This window comes from Melanotaenia boesemani, chromosome 5, assembly GCF_017639745.1.
Source record: "Melanotaenia boesemani isolate fMelBoe1 chromosome 5, fMelBoe1.pri, whole genome shotgun sequence".
NCBI lineage: Eukaryota > Metazoa > Chordata > Actinopteri > Atheriniformes > Melanotaeniidae > Melanotaenia > Melanotaenia boesemani.
The window spans coordinates 31,074,497-31,093,414 of record NC_055686.1 but is presented as its reverse complement, the minus strand read 5'-3'; the positions used below and the strand labels follow the sequence as shown (position 1 = coordinate 31,093,414).

Here is an 18,918-nt window from a genome sequence, read left to right as displayed (position 1 = left end):
AGACTCTGACTGTTATCCAGCAGTAGACAGTGTATATAGTTTTTTGTTAGCAAAAGATGTTGAAAAGGTTTGGAACGTTCATTTTGTTTGAAAAACCCAGATGATGCTTATAGGTTACCTCAGGGGTGTGTGAAGTTTGTTTTTTTTCTAATAAATCTTTCTTCCTACTGAAATCTGTTTCAGATGTTATTCATGTTTAGCTGGTGTGATATTCATGCTCACAAACTTGTACAAAACAATATTGCACTTTATTAGGTCACTGGCTTAACAATTGCAATTTAACATTCTTGTTGTCTTAAACATTTAAGAATCATAAAGAAGAAACAGCTGTGCTACTAAGGTAAACATTTAAATAGTGCAAAAATATATAGCACAGCATATAATTAAACTTGTCCTGAGAACAACTTCTGAGGTAAACAGTGCAACACAGTCAGGGAACAAACACACATGAACGAATGTGATACAACAGTAACAATATTGCACAAAAGCATTTATATCTTGTCAATCAGTTTCTCAAACAGGTTTAAAAAACGCTCAGTTTTTTTCTCACTTTCCTCGTGTCTTTTCTGCTCCTTAACACTCTCCTGTACCAGAAAATCCAAAATGGGGTTTGATTTCCTCTTCCTTTTTCGGGGGGAAGGGGTTGGTGTAGCCACAGTAGCAACAACAGAGGCAGAGGCGTCAGAGATGCTTGCTGCCACTGAAGAAGCTGGGATTGGGGTTGAGTTGGTGGTGGGCTCAATGGTTTCCTGCAATAGCAAAGCAAATGAGAAGGTATTATATTTTAGAAAGAATTTATATGGCTAGTGTATGTAAGTACAAAACATAATGTTGAAAACATGTTTCTTCAAACAAACAAACAAAAAGGAATAAGACAAGAGTTTATTATCAACAATGTCAATACACCTGCATTACCATTGTCAAAAGATCAATAACAATCCATGATGTGGCTGCATCTTTACCATGTGAAGTGTGACAAGATCATCATCAGGGGCAAATGATGCAACCACAACAGGAGGGTCAATGGACGGCCTGGCTCCCAACACCTCGTGCATCTCCTCAAAAAATTGCCAGTTAGATGCTGTTGTTTCCCCGGCATCTGTTCCAGATCCTGTTTTGGGAGTTTTTAGGTCCTGCAAGAAACAAAAAGTATCTTAAACTTATAAATGTTCAGTTAATCATTGCAGTACAAACAAAAAGAATACAGATTACTAATGTTTAAATATTACTATTATGCATCTAGAACTACAAAAATTCTCACTTACCTTATATTTTTTCTTTAGATTCTCCCACTTTTTGGAGGCCTGTTGAGCAGTTATTTTTCCCTCCAGGCCAAGCTCTTTCACCAACGTCCTGTATCATAGCAAATATGAGGAGTAATGGAAACACAAATTAAAGCAAGATAAAAATAAATAAATACATAAATCGATGCAGTCTATCTGGGAAAAAAAAATCTTACTCCCATAGCTGTTTTGCAGCAGCTCTAGATTTTAAGAAACGCTTCTCATTCTCAGCTCGGAACCGAATGAGCCGTCTAGTTTCCTCTGAAGTCCCTGAATAGATACCACATAGAGATAACTGTTGAGAACTTAAATAAATCAGTGATATTGCTTGCAATTACTATAGTTACAATATCCATATAACAAATGTGTAGCGTTGATGCGCACAATTCGTTCACAACTTCAATTTCATGCATCAACCTCAAGCAACAAACACACTGCTTCATTAAAGTTACAGGGTTAACGTTACATCCGATTTGTTCATGATGCATGTTGTATCCCATGACGCCCTCAATGTAACTGAAGAGCAGCAGTAAGGTTGCCGAAGTTGTTGGTAATATTATCACGGTAGATTATCAAGGCTGCCTACAGAGCACTGCTCAGCCTGGTACGTTACTGAAGCATCAACATACAGCGATTTTTTCCCGTTAGCATTTTATTAAGAAAAACACCATTACATATTTAAACAACATAAAACAACGTTTGACTACATAATACGATTGTTGTCGTAATTTTAAAAACGTTATCAATGAAGAAATTACTTACATTTGTGAATGTCTTTTGACTCGGTAGCCGCCATCTCGCCGGTGAATCGCTAAGCATTCTGGGATATTTTCATACCCCTCCGTTTCAAGTGTGCCTCTGAAAAATCTTCGTTTGAAGGGGTATATAGCCCTACCCCTTACCCCTACCCCTCGGTCCTAAAAGGAATTGGGACACCCCTACCCCTTCACGTGAACGCGCAAAACGAAGGGGAAGGGCTAAGGGGTAGGGCCAAGGGGTGAAATGGGATTCACCCTAAACCTCCGTCTGGAGGATGGAGGTTCTACTGGTATAAAGCTGTTCCTGATCTGTTATCCAACTGGTACAGTTATGATCTGCTGCCTGGTAGCACTGCTGGGACTGAACATGATTCTTACATCATTCATGGACAAACACACACAGCAGGATATGTGTGTAGAGCTGGAAGAGGAGACCCAGAGTATCACACTGATTACAGTGAAGTAAAGTTTCTCTGGTCTGCAGGTCAGTGTGTTTCTGTCCTCTCAGTGAGGATCAGTTATGTTTTCAGATTCAACACTTTATTGTCATTGTAATAATATTGCAGAGCTCACTTTGATTCTAATATTTTTCTCTGTGACTGAAACTATCTTTAAAACCAAATCCCATGTTGTCCATTAATGTGGATATTTCTTCATTTTCAGTTAATAAGATGAAAACCCTGCATTTCTGTGTATTCTTACTCATCATTAAGTCAGCGGGCAGGTGTGTCAATGAGATCAGTATCTACCAAGCTGAGACACTGAAGAGGAAACACTGATTGGACGAAGCAATGAAATATTTAAACTTAAAATGTTTTATTTATATATTAAAGATGGTTGTTTAGATGTACTCAGCTTATCATTTAAAACATATTGAAAAATGTTCATAAAATCCCAGTTTGATAAGTGAGTGAGCTGTCTGGGGCCCATTTTGTTTCTAACTGTTCTATTTTTATTAACTGTTGTCTGGAGTCATTCTATGTTATTATATATTCAAGTAATGTTGTGAGGTGTTTTCACTCATGTTAACGTCAGCACATGGTAACAGGTAAACCATTGAACCCAACCGAACCCAACCACCCCATCAGCTCATTTTAACGCGGTTAAAAGTCTTACTCATAGTGATAGGAATGACTATAAGTACTTTATACGTGGAATGTCACAAACTCGAGTATCAGAGTTTCTGAGAAGGTGATGAAGCCACGCCCCCATGAGAATTGAACATAGACAACACGCCCCAACTATTAAAGCGTAAGCCCCGCCCATTTGTGATGCATTGAAGACACGCCCATTTGTGATGTATTAAAGCAAGACACGCCCATTTTTGCATCATAAGGTTACCAAGAGACTATAAATAGAATCTTGTCACCATAAAGTCTCAGTTGTAATTGCAATTTATATAAGGATACTGATTTCCAAAGTATTTATTTCTTGGTTAAAGTGATAGAAAAAAAAAGTAGAAATGGCAGAGAACAGAAAGCTTCATCCTTCAGACACAATGAGGACCCTTGAAGAAGAAAATGAATGTTATAGAGAAAGAGTGCAGAAACTTCAGGAAAAAGAGGAAACACTGACACAGGAAAACAAGAAGTTATCTACTGAGATAGCTCAACTTAAAAAATTAGACCATCAACGACAAGAGGAAAATGACCAGTTGAGGAGAAGAGTTCATGAAATGAAGAGGGAGCTACAGGATCTTCAGAATCACAATATAAAAAAGCATGAAGACAAAGTAAATATACCTTTTCTTGAGCAAAAGATTTCAAACTTAGAGTTTCAAAAAAGCCAACTAATGTCTCGGCTAGCTGATTTATTGGAAGAAAAGTCTCTTCTGCAAAACACTAACTGGATGATCAGAGCAGAACTGCTCTTATGTAGATGTAGACTAGATAAAACAACTGTAGAAAAAAATAATTTGTTAAAAAAGAATCAAAATCTTGAAAAAATAAATATTAACTTGAATCATGCTACTCAGCTTAATCAAAACCACTGCGATATAAGCCAGATGAAAAGGTTTTTAGAACAGCAACAGCGTGAACTGAAAGAGATGACAGAAAAATATTTAGAAATAAATGAGCTTGTTACAAAACGAGACGAGGAAATAATTTCTGGTAGGGAAAGTATAAATGAGCTGAACTCAATCTGTGACAGCTTACAACAATTACTTGAAGATTTAAAGACAGAGATTGAAGCAAAGAAAGAAGAGATGGCATTATACAAGGATCAGTGTGAAAGAGAAAAATACAAGACTCTGCAGGAAAACACTTGTAAATCTAAACTGCAGATGACTGATGCAGAAACGCAGGTGGAGCCTTTAAAGGATGATAAATCTCAGACAAGGTGGTCCAGTGCAAAATGGATCTTAGCACTGTCTGCATCCGCTCTAATTGGCATTTGTTGTTATCGAGGAATATAGACTCGGGACAACTTTTGCATTCCTTCAGGATCGATTCTAATATCAAACAACATAAATTGCAAACATCAAAGAGAAACATGCACAACTTGTGAAGGAGAAAAAACCTTGTAACATTATGTTATGAGTAAGTACTTTTCACAGACACTCAGGCAGGTACAATTCCTTAAGTTTAACTTATTTACCTCCTTTATCTTTCAAAGGTTTTCTCTCCACAAGCTCGTTGATTTGGCCAGGGAAAACAACTAAGTATTAACTAGAAAAGACCTCTATAGTAATTAGTTAATAAATTAATAAATGAGAAGACATTTATTTACACCTGTCTTCTGAGTCAAAGGTTGGTTATTCTAATGAAATATTGAAATATTTTCAGTATTTTAGAAGTATAGAAGTCATTTGGAAGATACAAGCCTATCACAAAACAAGGTGTCCAAAATTAGAATGAAAGACGATTCTAGAATTTTCTTTGATGTCAGTGTTCTAGAACTGACTGTACCTTCTTTCCTGAGGTTAACATGCCTGTTACAGGGTACTTAAGATAGGAGCGTCTTTTAAAACAAAAAACAAAACAAGGAAAAACAAAATAAAGAAGAAAAAAGTACTCAACCAAACATCTTAAAAATAAAAATAAATAAATAAATAAAACAAAACAAAATCCAACCCCAATCCAACCCCTAAAAATAAAATAAATAAATAAATAACAAAACAAAAGAATAAAACCAAAACAAAAGAAGATAAAAACACCCAACCCAACCTCCCAAAATATAAATAAATAAACAAAACAAAACAAAATACAACCCCAATCCAGCTCCCCAAAAATAAAATAAATAAATAAATAAATAACAAAACAAAAAAATAAAACCAAAACAAAACAAGATAAAAAACCCCAAGCCCCCCAAAATATAAATAAATAAACAAAACAAAAAAACACCCCAAACCAACCCCCAAAAATAAATAAATGAAAGCAAAAGGCACTGGTAATGGTACTCTCAGAAATGAGATAGGGTTCAATTCCCTGCACTGCTCTGCTGAATGCATGTAACACTGACAAGCATGTAATATTAAATCAAATTAAAAATGACTATTTCAATCAAATTAATTTTAATTATGAAGCACTTTTCCTTCCAAAGGTAACACAAAGTGCTTAATTAGGACATAATGAAGGCTGTGATAAATATAAGATAATAAAATAGTGCATTCGAGGAAACAAACAGCATTTTTTTGCCAACATTATTTTTTTTATTGATTTGTAATACAAGAAAATAAACACAATTACATGTACTATACATACATGTTGAACAACCAGTTCCTTACCCCATCCTATGTTACAGTTCTTGATTAGGGATCAGGTTAAAGGGTTACACTCCATCTTAGTCAATTAAAAATACATAGTACACATTTAAAAAGAAAAAAAATGTTTTCATACATTGAGCACTGCAGAGGGCCACTGTTGATACATCTCAGTCTCCTCCAACATACCTGCCAAGTCTGTTCCTATTACATAGTTAATAAATGGGTCCCAGATCTGATGAAAATTGTGTTGCCGATGTTTTATTGTGTAAGTAATTTTCTCCAGAGGAAGTGTTGTTGATAACTCAGACATCCATCTGCCCACTGCTGGTCTTTTGACATCGTTCCATGTTCGGGCTATTACTCTTTTGGCCAATAATATACTTAAATCTACAAACATCCGTTGATTATTTTTCACCTTCAAATTATCTGGATATAAGCCCAAAATAAATAGCCAAGGGATTAAAGGTAGTTGAATGTGTAAGATATTTTGAATGTTTTATTTCACCTCTTGCCTGAATTTCTGTTTTTCTGTGCACTGCCAAATACAATGGAAAAGAGTTCCTTTTTCCTTCCCACACTTAGTGCAGGTGTCGGGTATGGCTCTATTATATCTATTAAGTTTGTCAGGGGTAATATACTTTTGCATGAGCCAGTTATACTGCAGTAATTTCAGACGGGTATTAGTAGTTCTTAATTGTGACTTAGTACATGCCTCCTCCCATTCTTCCATTGAAATGTCCTCATTCAGGTCACGTTTCCACGCCTCCAGTCGCTCTGCAGATGTTTCTGTACATTCACCTACCAAGCATTTATATATTTTGGATATTAAGCCCCTTCCCCCACAATTCATATCCATTAGTTTTTCTGTAGTAGAGAAACGTTAGTCGTCTGTAGTCTGAGGTTAATATGCCGGTGACAGGGTACTTAAGATAGGAGCGTCTAAAAGACGAAAAAAAACACCCAATTCCCTGCAGTGCCCTGCTGAATGCATGTAACACTGACAAGCATGTAATATTAAATCAAATTAAAAATGACCAATTCAATCAAAATGATGCAGTGAAAATCTGGTCAGAGAAGAAGCTACATACCAGAATATTAACGCCACTCTAGCCCCCCCCTTCCACCCCTTTCTCCCCTCTACTAATGCCACCCCCCCTTTCCATCTTTCACTTGCTGGCCTTTTCACTTAAACTGCTATTTTCTAAACTAATATTCCACACTTATTCCTCAAATGTGTTTTCCCTACAGAATCTTCCCCTCATCCTTGTTGTTTTTATTATGACCAGCATTCTTCTTTCTTCATTTCCAGCCATTTCACACGTGCCTCAAAAGGCTACTTTTTAGACAAAGAAGTTTACAAACATGGTTAATGAATAGAGATAAAATAACATGGAAAAGTACAAAGGCTTATTATGTTCTAAAGTACTAGCAATACATTTTCCAACCTAGGGACAACTGACATTAGCCAGGGTATATTGTTGATCACTGGAGCTGAGATTAATGGCGCCTTATAGTTATCTTTCTTTATTTTGGCAAACATGTTAAAACAGTGCTCTATTTAGATGTGCTTAGAAGTGCTAACATGTGCATATTAACATATCTAATAATTTACATGTTCACTGACTTTGAATGCCATGTAAATGTGTTGAAAGTTGGTTCAACCTTAAGACAAAAGACCCAAGCACGATCTGAACAATGTTGCAGATGGACTCTAGAGGGGTGAGGAGGGCACAGACCTATATAAGGTTGACCAGCCAACTGTTCCACAAGCACACGGTTCAGCACACGAGAGCCAGCACATCAGGTCAAGACATAGCAGCATAGCATAATTTTAAATAAATCCATCATGGGAAATATTTTTACTCATTTAACTAAAACAAAAATTCTTATGTATACAAATACCAGATTATTTTAATTATGCTATTTTTACAGGAGCATGCATGCAGCAGAGGCTGCAGTAACTCACACTACCAGCACTTTCTATGCATCCTTTCCTAGTAGAGGAATACGAGTTTAAACATTAATTATTGCTCTAAAACAGCAAGGAGGAATTTGTGTAATTGTCTTGAAGGCATAATCAATGGACTGAATATGTAGTGTCTCATCAAATGTGCTTTAACAAGGTCAAGCCTCATGTGGGCAGTATAACAAGTCTTTAAACAAACATTAACTATAGATTCAAGATTATATAAGATTTGGATACAAGATTATGAAAAAAGCCAAAGTGTTACTTGGGATCAAGTTAAATTGATGGAAAAAGTTGTAGAATGATTTTGCAAACATCAAGATAACTCATAAACTTACAGGTGTTGACATTTATTTTTTAAAGTTATGGGATTTTAGCCATTTTATTCCCAAATGTTGGCTTTTAGCTGCAGATGGATCCTGGGCCAGGTGGCTGTTGGAGTGTGAGAGAAGGGCGGAGCGGACGGTGCCTTCAACATCAGAGGTAAGCTTTATTTCCCTTTCTTTATATAGTTGTTTTTTTTATGTTATTTATTTTATTTTCATTTTATTCAACTGTACTACTTCTTATTTACTGATTTATTCATTTATTTATTCATTAAATCATTTTTAGCTGGATGGGCAGGGGCTATTGGGCTTGGCGTGTGTGTGTATATGTGTGTGCGTGTGAATGTGCGAAAGATTTTATTGAGTGTTTTTACAGGGTGTGCAGAATTATTAGGCAAGTTGTATTTTTGAGGATTAATTTTATTATTGAACAACAACTATGTTCCCAATGAACACAAAAGACTCATAAATATCAAAGCTGAATATTTTTGGAAGTTGGAGTGGCACTTTTTTAGTTTTAGTATCTTAGGAGGATATATCTGTGTGCAGGTGACTATTACTGTGCATAATTATTAGGCAACTTAACAAAAACGAAATATATACCCATTTCACTTATTTATTTTCACCAGGGAAACCAATATAACAACTCAAAATTTACAAATATACATTTCTGGCATTCAAAAACAAAACAAAAAGAAATCAGTGAGCAATATAACCACCTTTCTTTGCGTGGACACTCAAAGGCCTGCCATCCATAGATTCTGTCGGTGTCTTGATCCGTTCACGATCAACATTGCGTGCAGCAGCAACCACAGCCTCCCAGACACTGTTCAGAGAGGTGTACTGTTTTCCCTCCCTGTAGATCTCACATTTGATGAGGGACCACAGCACTGGATAAAAACACCTAAGATCTGGAGAGATCCAAGAGAATACAAGTCTCCATATCCGCGGCACATCCGGACTGTTTCCGGGTATATACGGGAAGATTGGTGTGTAACAGATCCTATTATAAACAAAATATATATTATATATGTATATATATATATATTATAAACAAAATGATGCATCATCCTCTGGACACACACAAACTGTAAGAGCTGCACCCGCTCTCTGAAATGTTTGTGTCACGTAACATAGTTAAGTAATCATCTCCCTTCTCTCCACTGATCAGGTCTAATACAAAAGCTGCGGCCGACCAGGCTGCAGGTTCTGTGTTAGAGCCGAGACACGCCAGATCACGTCTGTGACGGGGCGTCGCTATGAAAGCAGCCTGCAGGCTTATGTAACGATGTAGGAAACTATCTTTGGACTTTGACTGTTTGAAACAGGTTGTTGCATCATCCTCTGGACACACACAAGCTGTAAGAGCTGCACCTGCCCTCTGAAATGTTATGTTTGTGTCACGCAACTGCGGCCGACCAAGCTGAAGGTTCCGTGTCAGAGCCGGTTGTCTTGGCAACGCGTCACAACAAGCGATATTAAATAGTCCACTCATCTGCTTCTTGTGAAAAACTTACGATTTTAACGGTAAAAAACAACAATAACACATTAATAATTTATTTAATATTATTATTTAATTTATTTTGTATGTGACCATGGTATAAGTGGGATAATTCCCTTCAACGCGAACGCCTCCGCCTGGATACGTCGTTGAGCATTAGGTATAGAACGTATGTTAGTTAAGAAAAATTGAAAATATGGTTTGTTACATATTTTTGGAGAAACAACAAATCTTATTCCAAAATCATTTAAAAAATGGCAAAAAAATGTAATCTTTAAGTGATTAATACTGTTTTAGACTAATCATATCCTTGACCTTAAATGCATCTCTGTGATGACAGTGGAACAACAATGCTTAGTTTCCTCCCTAATTCTTGAAAACTTAACCTTAGTCTTGGTATCACAACGGCCAAAGATTCTTTTCAGTGGAGGTATGTTACTGTAAGTTATTAGTCCTAGCTGGGAAGTTTCTTCTCTGCGTGTAACCCATAGTGTTGTTTATGTTCTGTTTATTTATTTTTTTTATAATTCATTGTTTTTACACCATCACCCCAAAACAAATTAATTTTTTGTGCAAACTTGTTTGGCAATAAAGACACATTCTTATTCAGAAACAGTTTGTTTCGCTGAGATGCTGAATAAAAATAAGTATCCAGTCAACGACCAAGTAATCAGCTTTGTTTGTTAGAAGATAATAATCTCCTGCTTAAACAATTGAAAATAAAATATACAGAACATAATCTGTATAGCAAGGGGATCAAGTATTAAGTGATTTTCAATGAGACCAGTAAGTAAATTAAATCTAGGAGACATACATAAACATATATGAAAAATCCAGGTGTGTATATGCATATACATTTAACCATCAGTTAAAGTAAAGTGAGGAAAGAGTCATCTCAATGAAATAAGAATTTTTCCAAAGTAAACTTAGTTTTTAAGGCTTTTGAGTTCTCAAGACCACTGAGGTTGGAGCTGTGTTGAAAAAGATCTTGTAGGAACACTGTGAAGTTCGGCTTGCCGTCAGCCCTTTTCCTTTTATGAATGTGAAATTTCCCTGAGCAACTACTAACAGCAGGTCGCTGCTCACTCTCCTGTGAGATCCTGCTCAACTGTTGCACATCGTATGACGTCATCGATCAGCGCCAATGTAGTTCTGCGCTGCGCTTCTCTTTATTGTCGTGTTTTCAATTACAGTTCACGTCAATAAGTTGTAAAAGTATTCTTCGGACAAAGCAAACGACTCCTCTTCACCCAGACTCAGAGGACACGGAGATAAGTGTCGATGCCAATGGACGATTAATAATTTAATTCTCATATTTGGCACCCAGCTGGAGCTAGTAGCAGAGCAGAAGTAAGTTGATACTCACTTTTTTAGGCCTTTAAATTGTTTCAGTTGTTATAGATAGTGAGTTACTTAAGTTTAGCTTTGCAGACAAACTTACTGTTATACCCATGTCTGTGAAACTGCAGTAACTTTATTTGAAACTAAGATGTTTCGCTAGCTTTTATGGGTTCATTCATCGACATAAGGCCCATCGGCCATTGTTGCGACACGTCCACGTGATCGCCATCTTGGTCCTGGCAAGTAAGCTCCTCATTAAATGAATTCAAGTGAACGGTTGTTTCATTTAAACAGGATTAAATATAAAACGTTGTACAATTTTTGTGTGTGTGTTTTAATATTTATTTTATGGTTGAATCAGTTAAAACTGTTTCTTAATTGTTCAATAACCACTGACAGACAATCGAGTGCTTATTGGGATTAAAGTAAGTTAAAAACATAATGGGTGGACAAAATTACTGTCAAAAGTAAAGGTAAAACCGGGAGTAAATTCGGGTGGGTTCTTTTTTTTTTTTTTTTTTTTTTCTTTGTTCGTTTTTTTTTTTCCTGTGTAACACAATAGATATTTATATTATAATTCTCTGGTTTAAAAGGTGTCCCTATATAAAGTAGTAAAGCCTAATTTGTTGTACATCAAAACATCCATATTTTTTATTATAATGTAGATAAAAATGGCACAGAATGTAGATTTTACTCAGTATTTTGATAACCATCGTCATTTTAAAACACCAAACAACAAAAACTAACACGATCACAGACTGAGACCTGCGTTTGTAACTAGAAGAGACTAATGATGGAATTAAGCTTTGTTCAAATCCTGCATATTTACATTATAAATGTATATTAATATACGCTGTGCCTTTTTAAGAAAAATAAACTCAAAATCAAATGTAGAAACAAATGTTCCCGATCCCATGCTAAGGCTGCAGGTCAGTGGAGAAATAGGATTTACATGCTTTGGTTTCTGTAAGGGCTTTGTTCTAATTTTCACAATCAATACCTAAAATGTTGCACAACATATCTGAACATGTTTCAGGGCATTGTGCAGTATACACCAAGACATGGACAAGATGATGGCGAAACTGGATGTGACTGAAGCGCTGGAGAACTAGAGGTCAACTGGTGGTGGTAGCAGTAACAGAGGAGCTGTGGAACCACACACTTCACAGCATTTTCCTATAGCTAACCTGTAAGCTGTTAACTAAACCTTCTTGTTATTGTTGTTGCTTATATGGGAAAATATTGCATGTTCACTGGTGAGTTATCAGTCTGAAGTTCCCTTAGATAAAATGTGTCCACAACCACACAGAAACAACTTATTTTAGAATTATTAACCCCTGTAATGAGGTGTAGATTTATTTATTGATCTTCTTCCTCTTTTTACAGAAAGTTTCTAGAACTGTAAGCATGATGAGGATCGTGAGGAGACCAGAATGACTGTACACCCTGAGGTGGTTGGATATGTACACATCAAAAACACTAATTTAAGCAGCTCAGTACAACTATGCTTAGTAGAGAAAACTGTTACTTGGTAAAATGTTTTCTGTATGTTGTGCAATGAGCAGTATGTATCTAAGTGTGTGTGTGTAAATATATAGCTTACAGGTAGTACAGAATTATTACAGTACAGAATGCAAGTATGACGGCTATGTCCCACAAAACACCACATGGGATGACGTGCTTTCCCAAGTTCTCTTAATTGTTTGATCAACACCATCTTGTCCTTTTTGTCTTTTGTTGACAGGAGTGAAATTAATGTTTATGCAAAGAAAATGTTTTTCTGAAGTGGTTTAAACAATAAGGGACTAAAGATGGAAATTAGCTTTGCTAAAGTCATTCATAAATACATTATAAATGTATATTAATATGCAAAAAAAAAAAAATCAATAGAAACAATCCTTGTTCCCTTCATTGTTCCCTTCAGTGACTTAGAAAGATGGGATTCATATGCTTTGATTTCTGCAATGATGTTCCAATGTTTACAATCAAAAACTGACATGTAGGAAAACACACTTGTAAATGTTTCAGGGCACTGTGCAGTGCACACCTGAAAGTTGGCAAGGTGATGGAGAAACTGGTTGAACTGACTGAAGCTGTGGAGAACAGATTGGCTGCAGGAGCAGTAACATCAGCAACTCTGCAGCAGATTCCTACAACCCATCTGTAAGTTATTCACTAAGCCTTTATTGTTGTTTTCATAGATTTGAGTAAAACAGATCTAATGTGCATCTTCATACACTGTTACTACTGTTACAACCTGGGATCCACCCCCACCTGGAGGCTTTGAACATTCAGAACCACTGTGATAAATATCCACACATTGTCCCTATTTTAGAAAAAATGATAAGGCTGTATGTTAAACTTTATGGAGCCACTGCCTTAGTCAAAATATGTCTGCAAACACAGGCACAAACAAAAAACAGCTGTACAAGCCGCTGTAATGTGGTGTTTTAAAAGTTTGTCAAAATATTTTTCTCACATGATCTAAATTTTATCTGTTTGTGATATTGGCTGTTTTAGCGTGAGGTAAAAAGGATCCACAGGAGTTTGGAGGATGGGCACAAATACAGAGGAAATGAGAGGTAAGACATCTAATACCATTTAGTAGTCTGTAAGTTGATTACAAGATATGTATTTTCTATGCAGCATCACCTTGAGTGGTTACGTATTCATAAGATCACAGAATAATGATGCTTTAGTCCATCTTAAATAGACTCAGATAAAAAAAAAATAATGGCACTTTGATTTTACATAGTCACTAACGAATTTTCAGAGTAGATTTAGTATTTGTCATGTTTCATGTTGCTTTGTTGTGTTTTCTATGATGTAATCTGCAGATTCACGTCTGAGCACAACTCCGGTGGCACAAATTCAATGTTGTGGACAATTGCAGATGAAGAGGAATGTGACACCTCTTTGATCAGAAGTAAGTTATGACTCTAAAACTTGTTTAAGGTTACTTCTAAAAATAATGCTTATCTCTCCAAAGAAAGACAATTTGTTGAAAAGATCTTTCACATATTAATGTGTCACTTTTTGTGTTTGTAGGAGCAACAGATACTTTGAGAACATCAGGAGGGAATCTAAGTTGTCAGAAGACAAAGTGGAAGAGGATCGGAGGGCCAAAGCTCTCAACAACCGAAGACATAGAGTGAGTTGAATCACTTATAGATTTGTTTATTTTTAAGATCCTTTAGAATGCGTCGGATTTGTGATTTGCTTTTGTATCACAACATTGTTGTAGTCAGCAGTTTTATCTCTGAATACAACAGCTGAAATGTGTTGTATGAACTGTGCATAAAGATGAACTCTCTGGCAGTGCAGAGGCAGTAAAAATGTTTTATTATGTTAATTTTTTAATGTATACATTTAAAGTGTTCTCATTGACCTATAAATGTCATTCTCCATTGAGAGTAATATCTAATGTTTTCTGTTAAAGCTTTTCAATTCACGCCGATCTGCTGCTCGCTCATCTTAACCAATGAGGAGTACAGATACCTGGAACGGGCGCCTGCATGCATGATGAGCGACGAGGAGACGGACACTGAAGACAAAGACGTGTGGAAAGCATATCCACCTGAATAGAGGGCAACAAGACTCACGGATATGTTAGAAAGGTGTCAGCACCACCTCGTTGACCTACAAAAGATGTCCTCCAGGATGGTGCACCGGAGAGTGCCCAGTGGTGTATATAGCCAGAGGCAGCCGCTGAGAGGAATCAGATACATTTATTTGAAATAAAACTGTGTGCTTTAATTAAGAAAAAAAGAAAAACATTGGTCTGTTTTTCATGTCTGACATGTTTTCATTCAGCTATGCAGTTTTGTAGATGCACCTGATTTATTAGACTGCTTCATTCTATTCTGTTCCCACTGTTCAGTTAATAATGCTGATATTTTTTATACAGTTTAATCTGACAATGTCATTTTATAAATGCTTGCTGAAATAGTAATGTGTAATTTGGTCAAATGATTTGTACAACATGATGATGGTACACAAACCAAGATTAAAGACTGTCACATTATAACTTTGATTGTGATGTTTGAAACTGACTGGGTGATTTTAATGCCTGCTAAGATCTTAAAAGATAAGAACTAGGTTAGTACTTTTACATGAAAGGTTACATGCCAAACCATATAATTAATGAAGAGAACCATTAAATCAGACATATTGCATAAATGAAAAATCCGCGAATATCCCGCAGGCATCTGTCACGGATGTTCGACGTATTTCCCGTGATCTGTGAACATGATCTGCCAATGATGCGGTCAGTATCCGAGGCGATCTAAAATTGGATCCGCGAGGGATCACATGAACACCGAGGTATCTTGTGGATACCTCGCAGGTGAAAATCCGGGGTTTTTGGATCTTTAGTGGTCCGGATCCGGAGGGATCTAAAAATAGGATCCGTGAGGGATGCGGCGGGGATTTCCCCGTATCTTGTCCGTATTTGCGACAGTTACGGACGGATAGCGGTATCAGATTGCTCCGTATCTTGGTAGTTTTCGTCCAGTGGAAGTTACACTCAACACGCTCTTTTTATTGAACTATACATGGATGCTACACGTATCTATGGAAGCCCATTTCCGTCACTCTGATGAAAAAAAAAACCCATTGTATCTCATTATTATGAGATAGTATCTCAAAATAATGAGATACTTAAGTCATAATTATGAGATAGTATCTCATTATTATGAGATACTATCTCATAATATTGAGATAGTTAAGTCATAATTATGAGATAGTATCTCATTATTATGAGATACTATCTCATAATAATGAGATAGTTAAGTCATAATTATGAGATACTATCTCATTATTATCAGATTCAGATTCAGATTCAGATAACCTTTATTTGTCCCACAGCGGGGAAATTGCAGCGCAACAGCAGCAGAAGACACGCAATAGACAACAAATGGTACAATTTAAGAGGATAATAAAAAGAAATGTAAGTACTTAAACATAATAAAACTAAGTGAAATAGTTAAATAAATGACTAAATGTAATAAAAAACCTGTACACAGTACAGGGGGTGTGTCTGGGGATGTATATACAAGGTAATGGGTAGTGCAAAAACAGCAGTGAAAAATGGACAGTAAGATAAATGATATGTTATTGCACAAGTCCGTATAGTTCGTTATATTCTTCAGTCTAGCGGGCATTAAGTTTGTTGTGAAGCCTGACAGCAGCAGGCAGGAAAGATCTGCGGTACCTCTCCTTCACGCAGCGAGGATGAAGCAGCCGCTCACTGAAGGAACTGCTCAGAGCTGTCAGGGTGTGCTGGAGGGGGTGGGATGGGCTGTTCAACATGGATGACAGCTTAGCAGTCATCCTCTCATTTCCCACTACCTCTACTGAGTCCAGGGGGCATCCCAGGACAGAACTGGCCCTCCTCACCAGTCTGTCCATTTTCCTCCTGTCTCTGTCCATTATGCTGCTGGTCCAGCAGACTATCCCATAGAAGATGGCTGAGGCCACCACAGAGTCATAAAAGGTCCTGAGGAGTGGGCGCTGCACTCCGAAGGACCTCAGCCTCTTGAGCAGGAACAGTCTGCTGTTGCCCTTCTTGACCAGGGCGTTGGTGTTGTCCGACCAGTCCAGACGGTCATTCAGGTGAACACCCAGGTACTTGTAGGACCTCACCAGGTCGATGTCCATTCCCTGGATGTTCACTGGTACAGGTGGAGAGTTGTTATGCCTGCGGAAATCCACCACCAGCTCCTTGGTTTTGCTGGTATTGATCTGGAGGTTATTCCGCAGGCTCCAGTCCACAAAGTCCTGAATAAGTCCTCTGTACTCCCTGTCGTCTCCATCTGTAATGAGGCCCAACAACAGCAGAGTCATCAGAGTACTTTTGCAGATGGCATGATGGTGTGTTATGTGCGAAGTCCGCGGTGTAGAGGGTGAACAGGAAAGGAGCCAGAACCGTTCCCTGCGGTGCACCCGTGCTGCAGAGAAGCCGGTCCGACTCAGAGCCCTGCACCCTCACAAATTGTGGTCTGTGGGTAAGGTAGTCCAGAATCCAGGAGGTGAGGTGATGGTCCACCCCAGCCAGCTGCAGCTTGTCCACCAACAACCTGGGCTGGATGGTGTTGAATGCACTGGAGAAATCAAAGAACATCATCCTCACAGTGCTTCCAGCCTTCTCCAGGTGAGAGAGAGAGGTGTGGAGGAGGTAGAGGATGGCATCATCCACCCCGATGTCAGGTTGGTAGGCGAACTGCAGCGGGTCCATGAAGGAGCTCACCATCGGACGCAGATGTGTGAGGACCAGTCTCTCCAGCGCCTTCATCAGGTGACGTCAGAGCTACTGGCCTGTAGCCGTTGAGCTCCTTTGAGTGCGATGTTTTTGGCACGGGCACGATGCAGGATGTCTTCCACAACTTTGGCACTTTCCCCAGTTTCAGGCTCAGGTTGAACATGTACCCAAAGATCCCACACAGCTGGTCTGTGCAGGACTTCAGGAGCCTGGAGCTGATGCCGTCCGGACCTGCAGCTTTCCTAGCCCTGGTCTTCTTAAGGGCCTCCCTCACCTGGTATGTAGTGAAGGACAGACCAGAGCAGGGGGGTGTTGATGGGGGAGGGGCACACGGGACAGAGTGTGAAGTGAAGGTGTGTGAGCCAAAGATTGTAAGAGAGGGAGAGGGGGGTAAGGCGGAGCTGCAGGCAGTAGAAGCTGATGGGGTTTGCAGCAGAGGAGACTGGGTCGATGGAAGAGCGGGTGCCTGATCAAACCTATTGAAAAATAAGTTCAGGTCATTTGCCCTGCCCTGGTCTCCCACCCGTTGGGACTTTGGCTCCTTGTAGCCCGAGATGGTCTTCAGTCCCTTCCAGACATCACGGATGTTGTTGTGCTGCAGCTGGTACTCCATCTTCCTCCTGTAACTGTCCTTCCCCCTCCTGATCGTCCTCCTTAACTCCCTCTGCACAAATTTCAGCTCCTCTTTGTTCCTGGACTGAAAGGCTCTCTTCTTCTCCTTCAGGAGAGCCTTGATGTCTGGGGTGATCCAGGGCTTACTGTTGGAGAAGCTCCGTACAGTCCTGGTTGGTACGGTGTTTTCTACACAGAAATTAATATAGTCTGTCAGGCAGTCGGTGAGGCTGTCGATGTCTTCCCCATGGGCATCACTGAAGACACCCCACAGCGTTGTGTGAAAACAGTCCTTCAGGGCCTCCTCGGCTTCTTCGGACCATTTCTTAACGGTGCGGGTGACAGCAGGCTGCCTGTGCACAAAAGGTTTATACACAGGCAGGAGGTGCACAAGGTTGTGATCGGCACGGCCCAGGGGAGGAAGAGGGAGTGAATGATATGCCTCCTTGGTGTTGGCGTAAAACAGGTCCAGTGTTTTATTGTCTCTGGTGCAGCATGTGACATACTGGGTGAATTTGGGCAGTGAGGAGGAGGGTGGAGTAACATGATTGAAATCTCCAGAGATGAGAAGGAGGGCATCAGGGTGCTGTGTCTGCAGCCTGCTCACTGCTGAGAGCAGGACATCACAGGCTGCATCTGCGTTAGCAGAGGGGGGGATGTACACCACCACAGCGAGGGCATGAGTGAACTCCCTCGGCAGGTAGTGGGGCCTCATGCTCACAGCCAACAGTTCAATGTCCTTACAGCAGTGCTGCTCCTTAACAGTAATGTGCCCAGGGTTACACCATCTATCATTTGCAAACACTGCCAGCCCTCCTCCTTTCCTCTTACCGCTCTCCTTGCTTCTGTCTGCCCGTAGTAGCGTGAATCCGTCCAATTCCACAGCCGTGTCCGGAGCCAGCGCAGTTAGCCACGTCTCAGTAAACAGCAGGAGGCTGCTCTCCCGGTACTCACGCCGGTGCCGGGTCAGCGCCGCCAGCTCGTCCATCTTGTTGGTTAGAGATCTTACGTTCCCCATGATGATGGACGGGAGAACGGGCCGGTAACGTCTCCTCCTAGCGCGGCGCTCGGCTCCGGCCCGGCGTCCCCGTCTCCTCCTCTTCAGTTCGGGGGGAACATCGGGCCGCTCCACAGATAGCATCGGCGCGCTGCGCAGGGCTAACAGC

General features: G+C 39.2%; 1 long non-coding RNA gene across 1 annotated transcript; it reads left to right on the top strand.

Annotated features, from left to right (window-relative positions):
• The first annotated feature begins 13,445 nt into the window (after window positions 1–13,445).
• Window positions 13,446–14,458, top strand: LOC121639921. The gene is made up of 4 exons (XR_006010266.1): window positions 13,446–13,463; window positions 13,719–13,807; window positions 13,930–14,032; window positions 14,321–14,458. It is a non-coding gene; the product is annotated as an uncharacterized LOC121639921 (long non-coding RNA).
• Window positions 14,459–18,918: the final 4,460 nt, after the last annotated feature.